This window comes from Apium graveolens, chromosome 1 (genome assembly GCF_009905375.1).
Source record: "Apium graveolens cultivar Ventura chromosome 1, ASM990537v1, whole genome shotgun sequence".
Taxonomy (NCBI): Eukaryota; Viridiplantae; Streptophyta; class Magnoliopsida; order Apiales; family Apiaceae; genus Apium; species Apium graveolens.
The window spans coordinates 149,213,463-149,234,269 of record NC_133647.1 but is presented as its reverse complement, the minus strand read 5'-3'; the positions used below and the strand labels follow the sequence as shown (position 1 = coordinate 149,234,269).

The 20,807-nt window shown below is 39.0% G+C and overlaps 1 non-coding gene across 1 annotated transcript; it reads right to left on the bottom strand.

Moving 5' to 3' along the window:
- Positions 1-13,925: 13,925 nt before the first annotated feature.
- On the bottom strand, positions 13,926-14,032 carry LOC141679676 (small nucleolar RNA R71). The gene has a single exon (XR_012558157.1). It is a non-coding gene; the product is annotated as a small nucleolar RNA R71 (small nucleolar RNA).
- Between the last annotated feature and the right edge of the window lie 6,775 nt (positions 14,033-20,807).

Below are 20,807 nucleotides of genomic sequence, written 5' to 3'. Positions count from 1 at the left end.
CTTGTAATTATGTCATCACTATCAGTTTTGTTTCTGAACACCCATTTTGTGCCAACAATGGATCTGTTCTTTGGTCTTGGCACTAGGGTCTAGACTTTATTTCTTTCAAATTCATTTAACTCTTCCTGCATTGCTTACACCCAATCAGCATCTTGAAGAGCTTCTTCCACTTTCTTTGGTTCAGTCTGAGATAGAAAGGAATGATAGAGACACTCATTTGATGTTGTTGTTCAAGTTCTAACACCTGCTTCAGGATCTTCAATTATTAAGTCAGTTGTATGTGCTTTAGTCCACTTTCTTGCAGATGAAAGTTGATCTCTAAAACTAGATCCTCCCCCATGATCCATGCTGCCTCCATCAGCATTTTCTGATGCTCCCCCTGAAGTTATGCTCTCTGAAATTTCAGAATTTGAGTTGGATCCTTCAGGAATTGAAGAATCAGAGTTTCCAGAATTATCAGAATTTGGCTCATCGAAACTTGCAGAACCAGTGACATGTTCTAATGTTTCTTGAGAGACTTAAGATGTGGTAGGATCATTAGCATGCTCCCCCTGAACAGGTGCATTTTCCCTTGGAGTAATTACCACAGTTTCAATGACATCAGAGTTTAACCCGTTAGAACTTACAGGATCAGGATTTAGGTCATCAGAATTTACATAATCAGAATTTAAATCTTCATTTTCAAATCTCAGCTGATCATGATCATTGAAATCTTCAAGTCCAGTAATCTTTTTATCATCAAAAGATACATTGATAGATTCCATGACAACCCTTGTTCTTAAATTGTAGACTCTAAAGGCTTTTGTGGAAAGTGGATATTCAACAAAAATTTCTTCATCAACTTTTAGATCAAATTTTGACAGCTGTTCAGGATGAGTCTTGGAATAAAACACTTGCATCCAAATACATGAAAGTATTTCAGATTTGGCTTCTTTTTCTTCACCATCTCATATGGTGTTTTTCCATGTTTGTTTATGAGTGTAGCATTCTGTGTAAAACAAGCAGTCTGCACAGCTTCAGCCCAAAAATAGGTTGGAAGCTTTGCTTCATCAAGCATAGTTCATTTAGCTTCAATAAGAGTCATGTTCTTTTTTTCTACAACTCCATTCTGCTGTAGAGTTCCAGGTGTAGAAAATTCCTGCTTTATTTCATGCTCTTTGCAGAACTCTTCCATGATTGAATTCTTGAACTCTATGCCATTATCACTTCTTATTATTTTAACAGAATCTTTGACCAACTTATCCAGCTGTCTGACATGATCAGTTAGAGTAGATGCAGTTTCATTCTTCTTGTGCAAGAAATACACTCAAGTGTATCTTGTGAACTCATCCACTATAACCATAGAATATTTCTTCTTTGCAATAGATATGACATTGACTGGACCAAATAGATTAACATGCAGTAAGTGATAAGGCTCAAGAATTGAGGATTCAGTTTTGCTCTTGAATGAAGATTTTCTTTGTTTTGCCTTTTGACATGAATCACAAAGGCCATCAGGAGCAAATACTGATTTTTGCAGTCCTCTCATAAGATCTTTCTTTACTAGCTCATTTATGTTGTTGAAATTTGAATGAGAGAGTCTCTTGTGCCAATCCCAGCTTTCTTCAACTGATGCTCTGCTTAACAGACAGATTGCAGAACCATCAGAGTTTGTTGAAAGTCTGGCTTCGTATATGTTACCATGTTTGTAACCTTTCAGAACCACTTTGCCTGTAGAATTACTTACAACTTCACAGTGTCCTTCAGAGAAATCCACATGATAACCTCTGTCTCAGATTTGACTCACACTTAGAATATTGTGTTTAAGTCCTGAGACAAGAGCTACTGATTCAATTATGACATTCCCAAGATTGATATTACCATATCCTAGAGTTTTTCCCATGTTGCCATCTCCATAAGAAACTCCTGGGTCAGCTTTCTCCACAAAGTCTGATAGCAGGGATTTATTTCCAGTCATATGTCCTGAACATCCACTGTCCAGAACTAGGATGTTTTTCCTGTTGCCCAGCAATCACAAAGACCACTATTGGTTAGTTTTAAGGACCTAGACTTACTTGGATCCTTTGACCTTTTTAAGTTTGTTAGCATTTGCAGCGGATTTAATTTTAGAGTTTATGCTAACATGCTTCTTATCAGACTTTATATCATATTTTGCATCAGAATTTATACTAGAAAGGATTACACTAACTTTCTTCAAAGAAGGTTTTATTTTATAATAATCATAGTACAAAATATGATATTCCTTACAAGTGTAAATAGAATGCCATAAACTACCAAAATGAAAACAAGGATTTTGTGGTTTAAACCTAACAGACTGACTTTTAACTCCTGATCTAGGAGGTAAAGAGTTTATATCTTTATTTTTCCTGCAAAAAGAAGCAAGCTGGTTAGAGTTTCCACAGTTATAGCATTTCTTTCTAAGAGCATTAGGAATATGCATATAATTGTTGCTTTTATTCACACCTTCCTTTCCATTCCTATTTTCCTAGATTCCTTTACCTTGTTCACATTTCTAATCTCTTTCAGCTTATGCTTAAGCTGCTTCTTTGTCATTAAACCTATGTTTACTGAAGCTGGTTTGTCCTGTTTCATTTTGTCAGACGTTGACTTTTCTTTGACTTATGTTTTGGAATCATTCATCTTTTCAGATTTTGACACATCAGTTTTTGCTACAAATTTAACAGGATTTACCTTTGGCTTTTCAGCTTTCTTGGTAAAGTTTGGTTTAGATGACACAGTTTCCTTTTCTTCCTTATCATCTAGGTAACTTAGATCTTCTTTCCAATTTCCATTTTCTAAGATTTTCTGAGTTGTTCTTGCAGAGTTAGTCCAAGTTTTGATTATCTCCTTTTCCTTTTCCAGTTCATATTTTAAAGATTTATTCAATTTTAGCTCTTCATCTCTAACATACAAAGCCTCATCTCTTTCTTTCTGAGTTTGATGGAACATAACTAACTCTTTTTCTAAATAGTCATTTCTGTTTCTAAGAGCAAGACTTTCAGATGTTAATCTTTCATTTGTTAAATTCTAAACTCTAAAATTGATGAATATGGTTTTCAGATATAATCTTAGCTCAGAAATATCATCAGTATGAAAAGCAAGAGTTGATTGAGGTACCTTTAATTCAGCAGCATCAGTACTGCTATCAGCATTTGCCATCAAGGCATAGTTCACCTCATCTTCAGAATCTGAAGTGTCTGCCCAGTTTTTCTTCTTTATGATAAGTGCATGTCCTTTATCACCTTTTACTTTCTTACAGTCAGGAGAGATGTGGCATTTTTCACCACAATTGTAGCATTTGACATTTGAGTTGTCTCCTTTGTCAGACTTTCCTCCTTTGCCTTCAGACTTTCTGAACCCTTTCTTTTCAGAACTTCCACCTTTCTTGGAAAACTTCTTGCCCTTTCTGAATTTCTTGTAGGCAATCTTTGTGATACCCTTTACCATAAGAGCACACCGTTGCATCATCTCTATATCAACATCAACTTCAGATAAATTTTCAGATTCTGAATCATCATCATCAGAATATGATGACTCTGAATCAGACTGTATGATGAGAGCCTTTCCTTTGCCTCTCTTTGAGATAACCACTTTAGGAGATTCCTCCTCAGCTTTAAGAGCAACTGTCTTTGACTTTCTTCCATGCCTTTTTCTCCTTTGATCCATCTCAAGTTCATGAGTCTTGAGCATACCATAGATTTTATCAAGAATAGTTTCAGCAAGGTCATAGTTGTCTCTTATGGTAGTAGACTTCAAATCTCAATTTTCGGGAATAGCTAAAAGGAATTTTAAATTTGAATCTTCAAGATCATATTCCTTGTCCACCAGTGACAGATCATTCAAGAGTTTGGAAAACCTGTCATATAAATCAGTTAATGACTCATCAGCTTTTGAGTCAAAGTGCTCATACTCTTGAGTGAGTATAGTCTTCCTTTTCTTTTTGATTGCATCAGTTCCCTGGCATCTTGTTTCCAAAGCATTCCATATCCCCTTTGCAGTCTTGCATCCAATTACCCTGTTTGACATGACATTGTCAATTGCACTATGAAGCATATGCCTTACCCTTGCATCCTTGGCAATAGATGAGATGTCTTCAGTTGTGTACTCACTTTTCTCCTTTGGTATCATCTTTGCTGGTTGATCAGCAACTGCAACAGAAAGTTTGGTTGGGTTATATGGTCCATCATTGATTCCATCAAGGTATTCTGGATCTATGGATTCCAGAAATATAGCCATCTTTACCTTCCATATAGGATACTCAGATGCTCTCAGTATGGGAACCCTAATACTCTCATATCGACTGTGTGCTTGATTGTTTTGAGTATCTTGAGTTTTGGTGGGCTTAGGTGGGGTTTGTGTTTCTTCAGACATGATTGTAAACTGGATCTTACTGTTTGTAAATCAACAGAGAGACTCTGATATCACTTGTTAGGTCACACAACACTATAGAAGGGGGTTGAATATAGTGTTTATACAATCAAATCGATTTCGAACACAAGTATGTAACAGTAATCAAGTATATTCAATATAATAAACTCTGTTACAATAGAACAGTTGTTCTCTCTCAGTGATGAATAATATCATTAAGAACTGCTGGGTTACATTGTATAATCTTTCTCGTGAATGATAACACTTATAGTGTAAACCCTAAGTTGTGTTTATATAGTACACGGTTACAAGATTTCTTCTAATTGATGTAGAATATAATTTTGTCTCCTAAAATATATCAATCAGATATTATCTTCTACAAGTCTTCTAGTTGTCCAACTCTTCATGCATATCTTCTATTGTTTTAGTCACGATCCTTTCCTGTAAATCAGCTGATTTCCGTATCTGAAGTATCCGCACTTAAGTCCTGATATAAATCCTGATGGCCTTAAGTTCTGATATAAGTCCTGACTTCAGTAAGTTCTGATTTCCAGTAAGTCCTAATATTAAGTTCTGAAACTAAACACAACAGATTAGACATGACATCTCAAATATATCTAACAGAGAATCCTGTAAAGAGGCCATTTCATCTCTTTCCCTCCCTTGTATCTAAATACCAGTCTTTCAGGAAGATGTCTATAAGCATCAATTCCTCTTACTTCTTCCAGTTCATACAAGTAGAGATTCAAGTCTGAAAATTCCTTGATATCACAAATGTACATGAGATCTCTCTTGTTGACTGTGGGTTGGGATTTGGTTAGAGCTTTGGATCTGAGATATACAGGCTTCACTTTCTTGCTAGCTCTAGTCTTTGTCTTCTTTGTCTTGAAGATGGGTAAATTTAGCTTAGGAATTGGTAAATTATCCCAATCTACTGGCTCATCCTTAGGAACAATTGGTTCACCAAGAATATTTCTTGTTGGATCAACCACTTTGAATTCTTTAAATACCACTGAGGGTTTTGATGTCTGAGTTGTAGTTGTAGGCTTTTTGGGAAATTGGTCTTCCAATTCCTCATCATTAAAGTTCACTTTCCTCTTGGAATGGAGTTTGTATCTAAATCTTCTTTTCTGCTGTAATTCTTCTTGCATTTTTAGATCCTTAGGTTCAGTAATTACAGTTGGTTGTACAGAAAATTCTGTTGTGGTTTTTACAGCTTGAAGCTTGGCCAAGATAGCAGCTTATTTTTTCTTTTGCTTTTGCTTTTGCTTCTTAGCATCCAAAGTAGCTTACTTCTTTTCTAGCATGATTCTTTCTTTCTTTTCCTTCTTAGCTTCCACAAACAGTGGGTGTCCAACCACCACACAAATCTCCTTACCATTTCTGTAAATTTTGGCAATTCTTCTTTTCAATGCTAAATCAGTTGGATCCTTGTAGAATGCAATAGACCTAGATAACAGCTTCTTCTCATCTGGCCTAGGTGTTTCAAACACTATATCCATAGGATTCTTGTCTGAAAACTTAGAGTAGTTCCTTTTGGCCTTCATAATGAGATCTTTCTTTGGAGATTTGATGCAGGAAGTTTGACCTCTTTCCAGATAGTTCGTACTTATGTCATTCACAGAAATTTTCATGACTTTAGAATGATGATTGAAGACTTTGTCTATCTTCTGAATTTGCCCAAACTTTTGTTGAATATTTGCTTCTATTTTTATTCGTTTTTCTTTTATTTCCTTCTCTAGAGCTGTAACATCAAACATCTTGGGATTTGATTTCAACTCAAGCTTTTCAGCTGCTCTTTGGATTAGATCAATGCTATCCAACACTGGTGGCTTTGTGAAAGCAATTATTGGCACAATCACTTTCCTGACTTGTATGTTTAGCACTTTTTGCTCCCCCTCACTTCTTGATTCCATTGACTAAATAAGACAATTGAGCTTGCTTTCTCCCCCTTAGAAGAGGTTTCTTTATCCCCCTTTTTGTTATCAGCAAGTTGAGTAGAAGAAGGGATTTGTGCTGCCACTAGCCTTTGAAGCAAGTCTGTTTGTTGTGCCTGATGTAGATGTATAGCTGTTTGAGAGGCTTCCATTACTGTCATTCTTTTCTCCAAGAAATCCACCTTGGTGGCAAGATCAGTGTTCGTCCTTAATTGTCTTTTGATATCAAGCATTGTAGCTTCTAGAAGTTTTGCATCTAATCTATCAGCTATATCCTTCTTCACTTGAGTGATCTCTGTTTTGATAGAAGTGATATCCTGATTGTGTTGGAAGCCTTGGATTTGTTGTAGTTGGAGAGAAGCAAGATGTGCTTGCAGAAGCTTCTTGGTGTTAGCATTTTTGGATGATTAAAGAGCAGACTGTGTTTGATTGATAAGTTAGATGAGTGTTGTCTTAAAATGATGCTCATCACATTTCTTGGAGAAGGCCCATGATGGCATGCCTGATCTGGAACTAGGGCCTACTTCTCCCCTATATCCAATGGCTCTTCTTCACTTTCTTCATCCTTACCACCAAAGAAATCTTCTGAACCACCAGTCTCATAGTCAATATCACCAGCTGTAGAGGGCAGAGCTGTGATTGCATCATTTGCTCTTTGCATAGACTGTGTGGTGTGCACCAAATTTAACATTCTTTCTGCATTATCATTGCCCTGTCCAGCTAGAAGTTTATATGCTAGAACAGGGTGAGTAAATGTCTCAGCATCCAAAGAGGTAGAATCTATAACAGCTTGACTTTGCTGAGGTAGTTCCTCCCTGTCTGCATCCTGGACATTCAATACTTCACTTGCAATGACATCCACCCTTATTTCTCCTATACCTGCATTTTTCTCATTATCTCTATTTTCTTGCATCAAGGTCTCACCTTGGCTTCCCACCCTCACACCCTCACCTTCACCATCTAAGGTGGGACTCCTCTCACTCACTTTTTCCAGTCCTGAAGAAATGGACTGCATTTGATCATTCTTTTTCTCTCCTTTTTCCTGGGAGCAACCCAGACTCTCACTCAATTCACTCCCTTCCCTCAGTCCTATGAGTGATTGCACTACTACTAAGTCCTCTGCACTTGTAAGAATTGATGAAATTTGAAGCTGTACAGATACACCCGACGGATGAGGAATATCCATTGGGTTAGCAGTTTGACTATCTGACGGATGACTGCTGTTGAGCTTATCCTTCGGGATACAATCACTACTCGACGGATGATAAATATCCATCGGGATAGAAGAAATAATTGATTTTGGAGTGGAGACTATTGTAGACTCTGTGCAGATTGATGAAAATTTTGGCACAGATGTCTCAACAGTCTGAGAAATAAAAGGGAAATGAGCCAACAAATCATCTAAAAGATGATGCTCACTTACTTGGATATTTGGCTTCTCCAAGAGAGTTAAAGATGGAGAATTTGGAAGTGATGTATTGATCATGTCAACATCCAGTGAGTGTGTGGGAGAATTTGGTGTATCAGGTGCTTCAATTATGAAAGATTTTTGCTGTGACTCCACATTTATTGGAGCCACATCAACCTGACTTTGAGAAGGTGCAGTGACTGGGTCTTTTGCACCAGTTTGCACAGTGTGTGATCCTTGTGTATCCCCAAGGGTTTTTGGTTTCTTCTTTCTGGTATAAGTTGGGGGTGAGCTTGTGTCCCTTACCCTCTTGGCCTGTGCTCTTGGCTGAGAGCTTTGTTCAATAGTCACATCCTTTTGGGAGGATGTAACTAGTAATGAGCTTAAATCCTTTTTAAACAATGCAATTTGGTTAGAAACTGCAGTGTGGCTAGGCTAGGAAACACTCACCTCTACAACCTTATCCTTAGGGCTTCTTTGATTTTCACCCTGTCCCTCACCTTTCTTTCCCACCATCGCACTCCCCTCTTTAGGTTTGGTGGATTTTACAACTGATTTCTTTTGAAAGAAATCAGAGGGGGCTTTCTTAGCTTTGGATTTAGGAACTTTTGTTGGTTTGGTAGCTTGGGTAGGCAACTGTTGGGTCATTGACACAGTTGACATAGCTACACTAGAAATCAAAGAAATTTTTGAGGTTGAAAGAGTGGAGACAGAAGAAATTACCTCACTTACCTAAGGTCCCTCCATTTCTGGAAAGTAGTATAAGGGAACCTCCTTGTGATGATTTGCTCTGTTTAAATCTGTAATGATCCTTCTTTCTTGAACCCAACAATTTAACTTGTTGGTTGGGTTCTCAATCACAATATCTTCAATAAGATGGTTAGCAAGCATCATAAAGAATCTAGCATAATAGACACTTTTACCTCTCTTATTGATCTCTCCTAACTTAAAGCCTAACTCAAACAAAACCAAATCACTGAAATTAAAGTACTTATCAGTAACTAGCATGTTAAGCATAGAAATGTTACTAACTTTACCAGAAAACACCTTAGTTACTACATCACACAGATAACTCCATTATTTCCTAAGACCCAACCTCCTAATTTCACTTAATTTAGAAGTAGTGAGTGCATAGCCTATGGAATTAAGCATATTAACAATGTCAGTGTCTGTGTATGGAGCAGATATAGTATTATCAAGAATCTTGAAGCATGCTTTAACAATATCATTATTTATGCAAAATGCTTACCTTTCAGAGTGAATGTGATGGTCTTGTCTATCGAGTTATACACTGCAGTTGTCCATATCTCTTCAACAACCTAACAATAAATGAATGGTGATTCCAGCATGGCATAGTTGAGTTTGTAGTTCTTCACAAAATCCATCATTTTGTGATAGTCACCAGACTGTTGAATCGCCTTGTTCACCAGAGCTGAGAAGTTGTTTTTCTAATAGATATAAACCGTTTGATACATAATTTGGGAAATTTGGATCTACAAAACTAGGAGGCTGACTGACATAGACTTATTCCTCCAAATCTCCATTTAGAAAAGTACTCTTGACATCCATTTGATAGAAGTTGAAATTGGCATGGGTTGCATAGGCTAAGAAAATTCTGATGGCTTCAAGTCTTGCAACAGGAGCAAAAATTTCATCAAAATCTATTCCTTCTTGTTGACAATAGCCCTTAGCAACCAATCTAGCTTTATTCCTGACCACTATGCCATTTTTATCCATCTTGTTTCTGAATACCCATTTGGTGTCTATTGGATTCTTTCCTGTAGGCTTGGGTACAAGCTTCCATACTTTATTCACAATCAAATCGATTTAACACAAGTATGTAACAAAGATCAAGTATATTGAAATAAACTCTGTTACAATAAGAACTATTGTTCTCTCTCAGTAATGAACAAATATCACTAAGAGCTGCTAGGTTACAATGTATAATCTTCTCGATAATGATAACACATATAGTGTAAACCCTAAATCTGTGTTTATATAGTACACAGTTACAAGATAACTTCTAATTGATATGGAATATATTTCCGTCTCCTAAAATATATTAATCAGATATCTTCTACAAGTCTTCCAGCCTTCTAACTCTTTCCTTGCATATCTTCTTTTATTTAAGTCTCGATCTTCTACTGTAAATCAGCTTCCTTCCTTATATGAAAGTCTTCCCGCACTTAAGTTCTGATATGACCTTAAGTTCTGATATTAAGTTCTGACTTCCAGTAAGTCCTGATTCCAGTAAGTCCTGATATGTCTTGTTTGTTAAGATCTGAAAACTAAACATGAATCATATTAGACATGACATCTCAAATATATTTAATAATCTCCCCCAACTTGTAAATTATGCAAAATATACAAGTTAATTGTAACACCCCCAAATCCGGGGTCGGGGATCCGGGTTGTCACGAGTTCCATTTTCCTTAATAACACCCAATCTTAATAAATAATCAACTACTATGTACTGTGCCCCACCATAAACACACACACCACAAGTTATAGTCTCAGAGATGAATAACCAAAAATAATCACAAGTCATTTTATTCCACCATTATATGCCAATACGCTTTAAAAGGGTTTCTGAATAAATTTACATTTCTTTGCCATTATTACAATTCATAAATATACATAAATCTGGTACATCAAAAGTTGAAGCCTAGCCTATTGGTAGTTCCTACCTCAGCTACAGCGACATCAACGCCTATAGGAAACTGCGGAACGTTTCCTATCCGCTCGCGAATTGGGAGCTTGGTCCTGTTCATCTTTTCTATCTGTTGTTGTGTGATGAAAGAAGAAAGCAAGGGTGAGCAGCAAGCCCGCCAAAATAATATGTATAATAATTAACAATATATGAGCATTCTTATAGTACTCATGAAAGTCTTGGTCAAGAAGAAATGAACCAAGCTGATATCTTAATGCGACCAAGTCGCAAAATATTCAGTATATATATATACATATATACTTTTCAAAATCTTGGAAGTCCTCTACCATGCATAATATACATAGAGTTCCAGTTTATAACTGTATAAAAAATATCGTTGCAAGGTGATCTCATATATCTAACCTTGTCTCAACATTTTTCTGAAAATCTTTGTCATGCATAAGATAATCAATAACCAGATATAAGTTGAAAAGATGAAGTTACAAGATACCCCAATATACTTATATCTTTCCCAAATACTACTTGAACTACCACCGTTCAAGTTATAATCGGTTTCAAAAGTTCATCACATAGATGAGACTACAAGATAAGACTTGAATAGATTCAATCCTTGAAATATCATTATAAATAATGAAGTTACGAGATACTTCATTAAGTCCCGATATATATATACACCTATATATATACATTCATACACTCCTTTAAAACCTCTGTTATGAAAATAATAAATAGAGTTGCAATATCCAATGAATTTGGAAAGGAAAGAATTTTGGCATAAACCCGATATCTTGCTGATCAGGCAAAGATACCAATAAGTAACCTTTTCTACTAGTAGATGGATGAATCCCCCACCGGTCATCACCCTGGCCTCATTAGGACTTTGTGTTGGACCGCCACCCGGCCTCTTACGCGTTGATGGACTGCCACCCAGCCACTTACACTTTGATAGACCGTACCCCGGCCTGTCGCTTATGCCGACTCAATTAGATGGGCTTACTTCCCGAACGTTGGGTAAGTAATCAATTCATTTGTCAAAACAACAACCTCGTTGTGAATATAAAATACACCACAGAGCCGGATCCCTCAGATTTTGAGCGAGTATTTAAATCCCCTTCGAAAGGAGGATCTTAAATATAAAAATGAGTTTTGGGATCCGCCCTAACTTTTAAAAATCATTTTGAAGACTCGAAAACATTTTTAAGAATGGTTGGAGTAATGCTGATTTAATAAAGTAAATCAGTCCCAAATATTAGAAAATATCAGAATATTATTATTTAAATAATATTACCATAAAGAATAATCTTTATACAAATAATTGAAGTAGAAGTTGTAAAACTTATACTTGAAACGAGTATTAAATAACCAAAGATATACTTATACGAAAGTACTATCTTTATTTGAATAATCAAAGATAAGTTTGATTATCGACACCTTATTCTTTAATAAAATAAAGTATATATCTGATAAGTGGAATTTTATACCACTCAGAACGTCTTAAAATGGCTTAAATTGGTGTCTTGAAATCAAGTATTTTGTGTATTTGATGCGTTTTTCTAGTGTTTATGCATTTCAGGGTATTAGTTGCATTTCGGGGGAGGAATCATCAAGAATAAGCCTTGGCATGTGTTCACCATTGTGAAAGGAAAGAAACGGGCAGATTACGGCGAAGAAACGGAGCAAAATCAGATTTTTTCCAGTAGAGGTCTGAGCGCCCGCTCAGCATTGCTGAGCGGCCGCGCAGGGTCGGGGAAAAAAATATATTATTTCAGGACTTCTACTTCTGTTTGGTTTCCACTTCTATGTAATCTGAGTTTTATGGGACTATTATATAAGTAGATTTGAGACATTTTCACAAGGGTGGATTGAAGAAGATCGTGTTTTTACGCAAGGAGCGAAGGAGATAAGGAAGAAGACCGATTTAGCATACCGCAACGAAGAGGAAGCATATCTTCTTGTGATTCTTGTTTCGTTGTAATGTTGGATGCTAGTTTTCTTGCTTTGAACTTATTTACTCTTGTGACGTACTCTGTTTTAATATATTTAGTTTAGTTATTATTTTCTTGTGTTTGTTTATCATGATTTCATATGAACCCATGATGACGATAAGTGCTATTATGGGCTAATCGTGATCATGGGGTTGCAACGGATTTATTATGGAATTCTTTAGTTAATTGTTTAATACTTTAGTGTGTGATGATTGTATGATATCTAGTATTGGTTGTGCGTAGTCGTCTTATGTGCGTTGCGAACATATAAGATAGGGTGTTAATCTCTTGTGAAGCGACGGTGGATCTTGAGATTTAGAACTTGCCATGCTAGCATAGGTTCATGTACGTTGTGCATGATTAGTGGGTAACTCTAACAGTTTTATTTGCCCTATGTAATCAAAAGGAATAACTTGTGCTTAAATCGTTGTGTTGTCAATTTCTGTAGACATATAGGAACTCAACATAATTGATGACTATTCAACTTCTATCTTAATTGTGGATGCTTGGTAGAATGGTATTAGTACAATGAAAGTTGGCTTTTATCAGTTTCGTGTTATTCGATTAATATCATCACTGTCACATGCTAAAGGTAATAACAATGGCTATTGAAGGAAGTAATAATGAAGTTGTGATCTCATGAGTGTTTTATTATTGATAAATTGAAGTGTTAGTTAAGTGATTAATTAAGTAGTTAATTGTAGTTAATATTTAATCAACAATTTTAAGTGTTAGTGTCTTAACATTGAGAAGTAATCATACATTGGTGAGTGAGTTTAATTAGACAATAATTTAGTCTGAGTCTCTGTGGGAACGAACTAGAAAGTATTATATATTACTTGCGAACGCGTATACTTGTGTGAATATTAGCGCGTGTTTTCGCTGTAACAAGTTTTTGGCGCTGCTGCCGGGGACTCGGCGTATTTGTTTAGTTTATGTACTTACCATCATTGGTCATTAGGACTCAGTGATTAGGACGTAGTAGTTAATTATTGTTTCCGGTTGTGTTTCAGGTACTTTAGCAAGCGTTTATGCAAACTCGTTCTCGTGCTCGCAAGAGGACTTTAGATACAGCTGAGGAGACAGACGAAGTTCTTGATATTCCGGAGAAGTTAGATTTTGAGGATTCGGATTCAGGAACTGAGCAGAAAGAACCAGTAAACATGGGAGATCGTATTGTTCAAGCTGATCCAGCTCTTATGGATTTTTCTCGGCCTAAAATTGATGACATTCAGTCAAGCATCCTTCATCCGGCTATTCAAGCTAACACCTTTGAAATCAAGCCGGACACTATTCAGATGGTGCAGAATTCTGTTTCTTTTGGAGGAGCGGCAACTGAAGACCCCAACATGCACATAAGGAATTTTGTCGAGATCTGCAGCACTTTTAAGTACAATGGCGTGACTGATGAGGCTATCAAGTTGAGGCTTTTCCCATTCTCACTGAGGGACAAGGCTAAAGACTGGTTACATTCTGAACCAGCTGGGTCCATCACTATGTGGCAAGATCTTGCGCAAAAGTTTCTGGTGAAGTTTTATCCGATGGCAAAGACTGCTGCTATGAGGAGTGCTCTTACTCAGTTTGCGCAGCAACCTACAGAATCTATGTGCGAGGCTTGGGAACGCTACAAGGAAATGTTGAGAAAATGTCCACATCATGGAATGCCGGATTGGATGGTGATCACTGGTTTCTATAATGGTTTGGGGGCCCAATCTCGGCCCATGCTCGATGCAGCAGCTGGAGGCGCCTTATGGGCTAAAAGCTATACTGAGGCGTATAATCTTATAGAGACGATGGCTGCAAATGAGCATCAAAACCCAACTCAGAGGATGACGTCAGGCAAGGTAGCAGGTATTCTGGAAGTTGATGCAGCCACCGCTATTGCAGCCCAGCTCCAAGCGCTATCAATGAAGGTTAATTCTCTGGCTACATATGGAGTTAATCAAATAGCTATGGTTTGTGAGCTTTGTGCAGGTTCTCATGCTACGGATCAGTGTTCTCTTGTCAACGAATCTGTTCAGTATGTGAATAACTATCAGCGACAACAGCAGCCTGTGCCAGTAACCTATCATCCTAACAACAGAAATCATCCAAATTTCAGCTGGGGAAATAATCAGAATGCTATTCAGCCACCATATCAGCAAGGAGTGAGTAAACAGTTTAACCCACCTGGATTCCAGCAACCACAGCAGTATGCTACAAGGCAATCATATCCTCAACAGGGAAGTACAGCTGCACCTACTAGTGCTGATTTTGAGGAACTTAAGCTGTTATGCAAGAGTCAGGCGGTTTCTATCAAGACCTTTGAAAATCAAATCGGTCAATTAGCCAATACAGTGCTCAATCGTCAACCTGGCACCCTTCCCAGTGACACGGAAGTACCAGGCAGGAAGGAAGCTAAAGAGCAAGTCAAGGCTATTACCTTAAGGTTTGGAAAAGTTGCTGATGCTGAAAAGGCAAATGAAGGAGAAGCTGAAATTAGAGATGAAGAATCTAAGCAAAAGGAGAAAGCGGCGGAGCCAAGGAAGACTACTGTTGAACACACTCTGCCTGAGGCTAATACAGGGGAGAAACAGCTCTATCCTCCACCACCTTTTCCTAAGAGATTGCAGCAACAAAAGCTGGATAGACAGTTCGGGAAGTTTCTGGAGGTGTTCAAGAAACTTCACATCAATATACCTTTCGCTGAGGATCTGGAGAAAATGCCTAGTTATGCGAAGTTTATGAAGACTATTCTTTCAAGGAAGGTGAAACTGGATGACCTTGAAACCGTTGCTCTCACGGAAGAATGCAGCGCTGTTCTGCAGCAAAAGTTACCACCAAAACTGAAAGATCCAGGAAGCTTCACCATACCTTGCACCATTGGCAATCTGACTTTTGACAAGTGCCTTTGTGATTTGGGAGCAAGCATTAATCTGATGCCGTTGTCGATCTTTAAAAAGCTGGATCTGCCTGATCCAAAACCCACATACATGTCGCTACAATTGGCTGATCGTTCCATTACTTACCCAAGGGGCATAGTGGAGGATGTGCTCGTCAAGGTGGATAAGCTCTTCTTTCCTGTAGATTTTGTTATTCTGGATTTTGAGGAAGATAAGAAGATTCCCATAATCTTGGGAAGGCCTTTCTTGGCTACTGGCCGTACCTTGATAGATGTGTAAAAAGGTGAACTTACTATGCGGGTACAAGATCAGGATGTGACCTTCAACGTATTCAAGGCAATGAAATTCCCTACAGAAGATGAGGAGTGCTTAAAAGTGGATGTGATTGATTCTGCGGTTACTTCGGAACTCGATCGCATGCTAATGTCTGATGCATTGAAAAAGGCCTTAGTGGGGGATTTTGACAGCGATGATGAAGATGGCAACGAGCAATTACAATATCTGAACGCTTCTCCCTGGAAGCGAAATCTGGACATACCGTTTGAATCTCTTGGTACTTCTGACCTTAAGAATGCTGAAGGAAAGCTCAAACCATCAATAGAGGAAGCACCTACCTTGGAGCTCAAGCCATTACCTGAACACTTGAGGTATGCTTTTTTAGGTGATTCATCTACGTTACCTGTTCTTATTTCATCTGACCTTTCAGGTAGTGAGGAAGACAAGCTCTTAAGGATTTTGAGAGAATTCAAATCGGCTATTGGATGGACCATAGCAGACATCAAGGGGATAAGTCCTTCATATTGTATGCATAAAATTCTGCTAGAGGAAGGTAGTAAGCCAACTGTGGAACAGCAGCGAAGACTGAATCCTATCATGAAGGAGGTGGTGAAGAAAGAAATTCTGAAATGGCTGGATGCAGGCATCATTTATCCTATTTCTGACAGCTCGTGGGTGATCCCCGTACAATGTGTACCTAAGAAAGGAGGTATCACTGTGGTCGCAAATGAAAAGAATGAGCTCATCCCCACTCGAACAGTTACAGGATGGAGAGTATGCATGGATTATAGAAAATTGAACAAAGCCACAAGGAAGGATCACTTCCCTCTTCCATTTATTGATCAGATGCTTGACAGGTTGGCGGGTCATGAGTATTTTTGTCTTCTGGATGGTTATTCAGGGTATAATCAGATTTGTATTGCACCAGAGGATCAGGAAAAGACTACCTTCACTTGTCCATTTGGCACGTTTGCTTTTCGCAGAGTTTCGTTTGGGTTATATGGCGCCCCGGTTACTTTTCAGAGATGTATGATGGCTATATTCTCTGACATGATTGGAAATAATGTCGAAGTGTTCATGGACGACTTCTCCGTCTTTGGACATTCATATGATGAATGTTTGAATAATCTGCGCGCCGTACTCAAAAGATACGTGGAAACTAATTTGGTGCTCAATTGGGAGAAATGTCATTTTATGGTGCGTGAAGGCATTATTCTTGGGCATAAGGTCTCTAACAAGGGTCTGGAGGTGGACAAGGCCAAGGTGGGAGTCATTGAAAATCTTCCCCCACCTAATTCTGTGAAAGGAATCCGTAGTTTTCTTGGTCATGCGGGTTTTTATCGGTGATTCATCAAGGACTTTTTAAAGATATCTAAGCCGTTGTGCAATTTGCTTGAGAAAGATGTACTTTTCAAATTTGATGATGAATGTTTGGCAGCATTCGAGACTCTCAAGAAGAGTTTGATCACTGCACCAGTTATTACAGCACCAGATTGGACAGAATCGTTTGAGATGATGTGTGATGCGAGTGATTATGCGGTAGGTGCAGTTCTGGGACAGCGCAAGAAAAATCTCTTCCATGTGGTCTATTATGCGAGTAAGACTTTAAATGGGGCCCAATTGAACTACACCACTACTGAGAAGGAGCTTTTAGCTATAGTCTTTGGTTTCGAAAAATTTCGATCTTATCTACTTGGTACAAAAGTAACAATATTCACTGATCATGCGGCTATTCGCTATCTAGTTTCCAAGAAGGATTCGAAACCGAGACTCATTCGTTGGGTGCTTTTACTTCAGGAATTTGAGTTAGAGATCAAGGATAGGAAAGGTACTGAGAATCAAGTAGCTGACCATCTCTCTAGGTTGGAGAATCACGATTCTACTTCACAAGATAGGACATTAATCAATGAATCTTTTTCGGATGAGCAGTTGTTCGCAGTTCAGGAGGAAGAACCATGGTTTGCAGATATTGTAAACTATCTCGTCAGCAATGTAATGCCTCCTAATTTGACATCCGCTCAAAAGAAGAAGTTTATGCATGAGGTGAAGTGGTATATGTGGGATGAACCATATTTGTTTAGACAGGGAGCTGACCAGATCATCAGGAGATGTATCCCGTTCTGTGAGACGGAGGGGATATTACGAGACTGCCATTCCACGGTTTATGGTGGACACTATGGTGGTGAGAAGACGACAGCTCGTATTCTGCAAGCAGGTTTTTTTTGGCCTACTTTGTTCAAGGATGCTCATCAGTTTGTTTTAAGGTGTGATCGTTGCCAAAGAGTGGGAAATTTGACAAAGAAGGATGAGATGCCATTAAATGTGATGCTTGAAGTCGAGGTCTTTGATGTTTGGGGAATCGATTTCATGGGGCCTTTTATCTCGTCTTGCAATAATCAATACATCTTGCTGGCAGTCGATTATGTCTCAAAATGGGTAGAAGTTAAAGCTTTACCGACAAATGATGCAAAGGCAGTGCTAAATTTTCTTCATAAGCAAATTTTCACAAGGTTTGGAACACCTCGGGTAATCATAAGTGATGAAGGATCGCATTTCTGCAACCGTAAGTTCACTTCTATGATGCAGCGTTATAATGTGAATCATCGAGTAGCTACTGCCTATCATCCGCAAACAAATGGTCAAGCGGAAGTGTCTAACAGAGAGATAAAGCGCATTCTAGAGAAGGTTGTTTGTCCGTCAAGGAAGGATTGGTCTTTAAATCTTGATGAAGCTGTTTGGGCTTACAGAACAGCATACAAAACTCCACTTGGTATGTCACCGTTTTAGTTGGTGTACGGTAAGGGATGTCATCTACCTGCGGAGCTTGAGCATAAGGCCTACTGGGCATTGAAGAAGTTGAACCTGGATTTAGATGCAGCTGGTAAGAAAAGAATGCTTCAGCTTAATGAACTTGATGAATTTCGACTTCAAGCGTACGAGAATAACAAAATGTATAAGGAAAAGGTGAAGAGGTGGTACGATAGGAAGCTACATCCTAAGTTATTTATGCCAGGGCAACAAGTTCTCTTATTCAACTCTCGGCTCCGACTTTTTCCTGGGAAGTTGAAATCAAGGTGGTCTGGACCTTTTATTGTCAAAACTGTGTTTCCACATGGAGCGGTGGAAATTTTTGAGAATGATCCGGACCAAGCATTCAAGGTTAACGGTCAGCGGTTGAAGCACTACTATGGGGACATGGCAAACCGAGAAGTGGTTAGTGCCATTTTGTTGACTACTTGAGAAGGGTACGAAACGTCAAGCTAATGACGAAAAAGAAGCGCTGCGTGGGAGGCAACCCATGAATTGTTGTTGCAGGAACCCTTAGAAGTTAAAAACCTATCCAAAAACATAAAAAAAATCAGAAAACAGGGGCTGAAAAAAAATTCCAGTGACCCCCTGAGCGCCCGCTCAGCTTTGCTGAGCGACCGCTCAGGGGTCGAGTACCAGAATTTTTTTTTACAGTTAAGAAAAAAAACAGTTGTAGCCTATAAACCCACGATTTGTTCCCAATACCCCATCATTTTAACCCTTAATTCCCAAACCCTAATCTAATCCACACCCTATATATACATACACCTATCCTACATATCTCCCACAAAATTCCTACACTTAAACTCTCTCCCAAACACCAAAACTCAGTTCTTACACATTTTTTTCACGAATCAATGGCACCCAAGAGAGCACGCACTATTGACAGCAGCAGCACAGTTCTTACTGCTGATTCATCGAGGGGTACTGCTGCAAGGCCTCGGTTAACTGACAGAGCTGCGCAAGAGGAATACACTAGGCTTTTGGGGAAGTCGATTCTGAAGGAGAGAGGGTTTTTACCATCGGGGAGGGATGGTGAGTTGCTGCCCATGATTGCAGAGAAGGGGTGGATAGCTTTCTGCGAGTCGCCCGAAGCAGTGCCGATGAGTGTGGTTCGCGAGTTCTATGCGAACGCGAAGGCCGAAAAGAATGGGTTTTCTGTGGTCCGAGGGCTGACAGTTGATTATCACCCTGCGGTGATTCGCCGTGTGATTGGACAGCGAGAGAGGAAGCCCGAGGAGGAGAACTGGAATGAAAAGACTGCTGAGGACTTTGACTTGGATTTGATTTGTGCGACTCTCTGTCGACCGGGCACAGTTTGGACCTTCAGGACCGGCACTAATGAGTATCGTCACTTTCCGGCGATCGCCATAAACAGGTATGCTCGTGCATGGAATGCATTTATTTGTGCTAATATTTTGCCTTCTTCGCATGCACACGAGGTCACAGTTGAGAGAGCACAGTTGTTGTGGGGAATTCTGAATGAGGAGTACTATGTGGACCTTGGTGAGTTTATCTACCAAGGAATTCTGAAGTTTTTGAGGGGAGCGAAGTATATGAACATCCCTTATGCATCCACGGTTACGAAGCTATGCCAAGCAGTGGGAGTGAACTGGCCGGCTCATGAGCAGTTGCAGTTGCCGGCAGCTCTGATTGATTCTGGCACTCTGAATGGGATGCAGGAGTGGACCGGTGGTGAGCCTGAGGAGCATGGGCTGGGTTATCGTCTTCCAGGAGGGTGTCCAGCACGAGGTGCTACTATGGCTAGGCCAGTGCGTGATGAGGCTGGTTTTTCGAGAGCTCAGGAGGGTGCTAGGTTGGCTGATGCTCAGCATAGGAGGCTTTCACGGCGGATGGATGCCATGTATGAGACGCAGAGCAGGTTTGCTCAGGAGCTCACCCTTGCGTTAGGGACTGCTTTTCGGGGCCTTGGAGCTGATATCCAGTGGCCATTTTTTGGTGAGGACTCTGCATACCCGCCGCCTGATACTCCACCCACTGAGGGTGATGATGATGATGACTCCGAGTAGGTATACCCTGTGTTCCTTTCTACTACCTTCACTGAGGACAGTGAAGATTTTAAGTTTGGGGGTGGTAGTTAAGGAATATTGTGTGTGTGTCATATAGCTGCATATTCATGATAGTTTAGTTCATATAGTTGCATAATTTATGCCATATAGTTTTTTTTGTTATGTATGTCATGTAGCTCATGCATTTACCATGATCCCTTTTGTAATGATTTATCGACTAAATTGTGATATTGATGCGAGTGTAGTGATAGCATTAAAGTGATATTAAGTCGTGTAGGTTGATATGCATGCTAGAAACACTTGTAATTCCACTAAGTCTTAGAGAATGCGTAAGGGCTAGATTGTTGTTATGATTTGGTTGTTTTCAAGGTCAATCTACTTATTATGCTTAGAATTCGATAATAGGTTCTTAGTGAGAAAGGCATGAAAAAGAAAAAAAAAT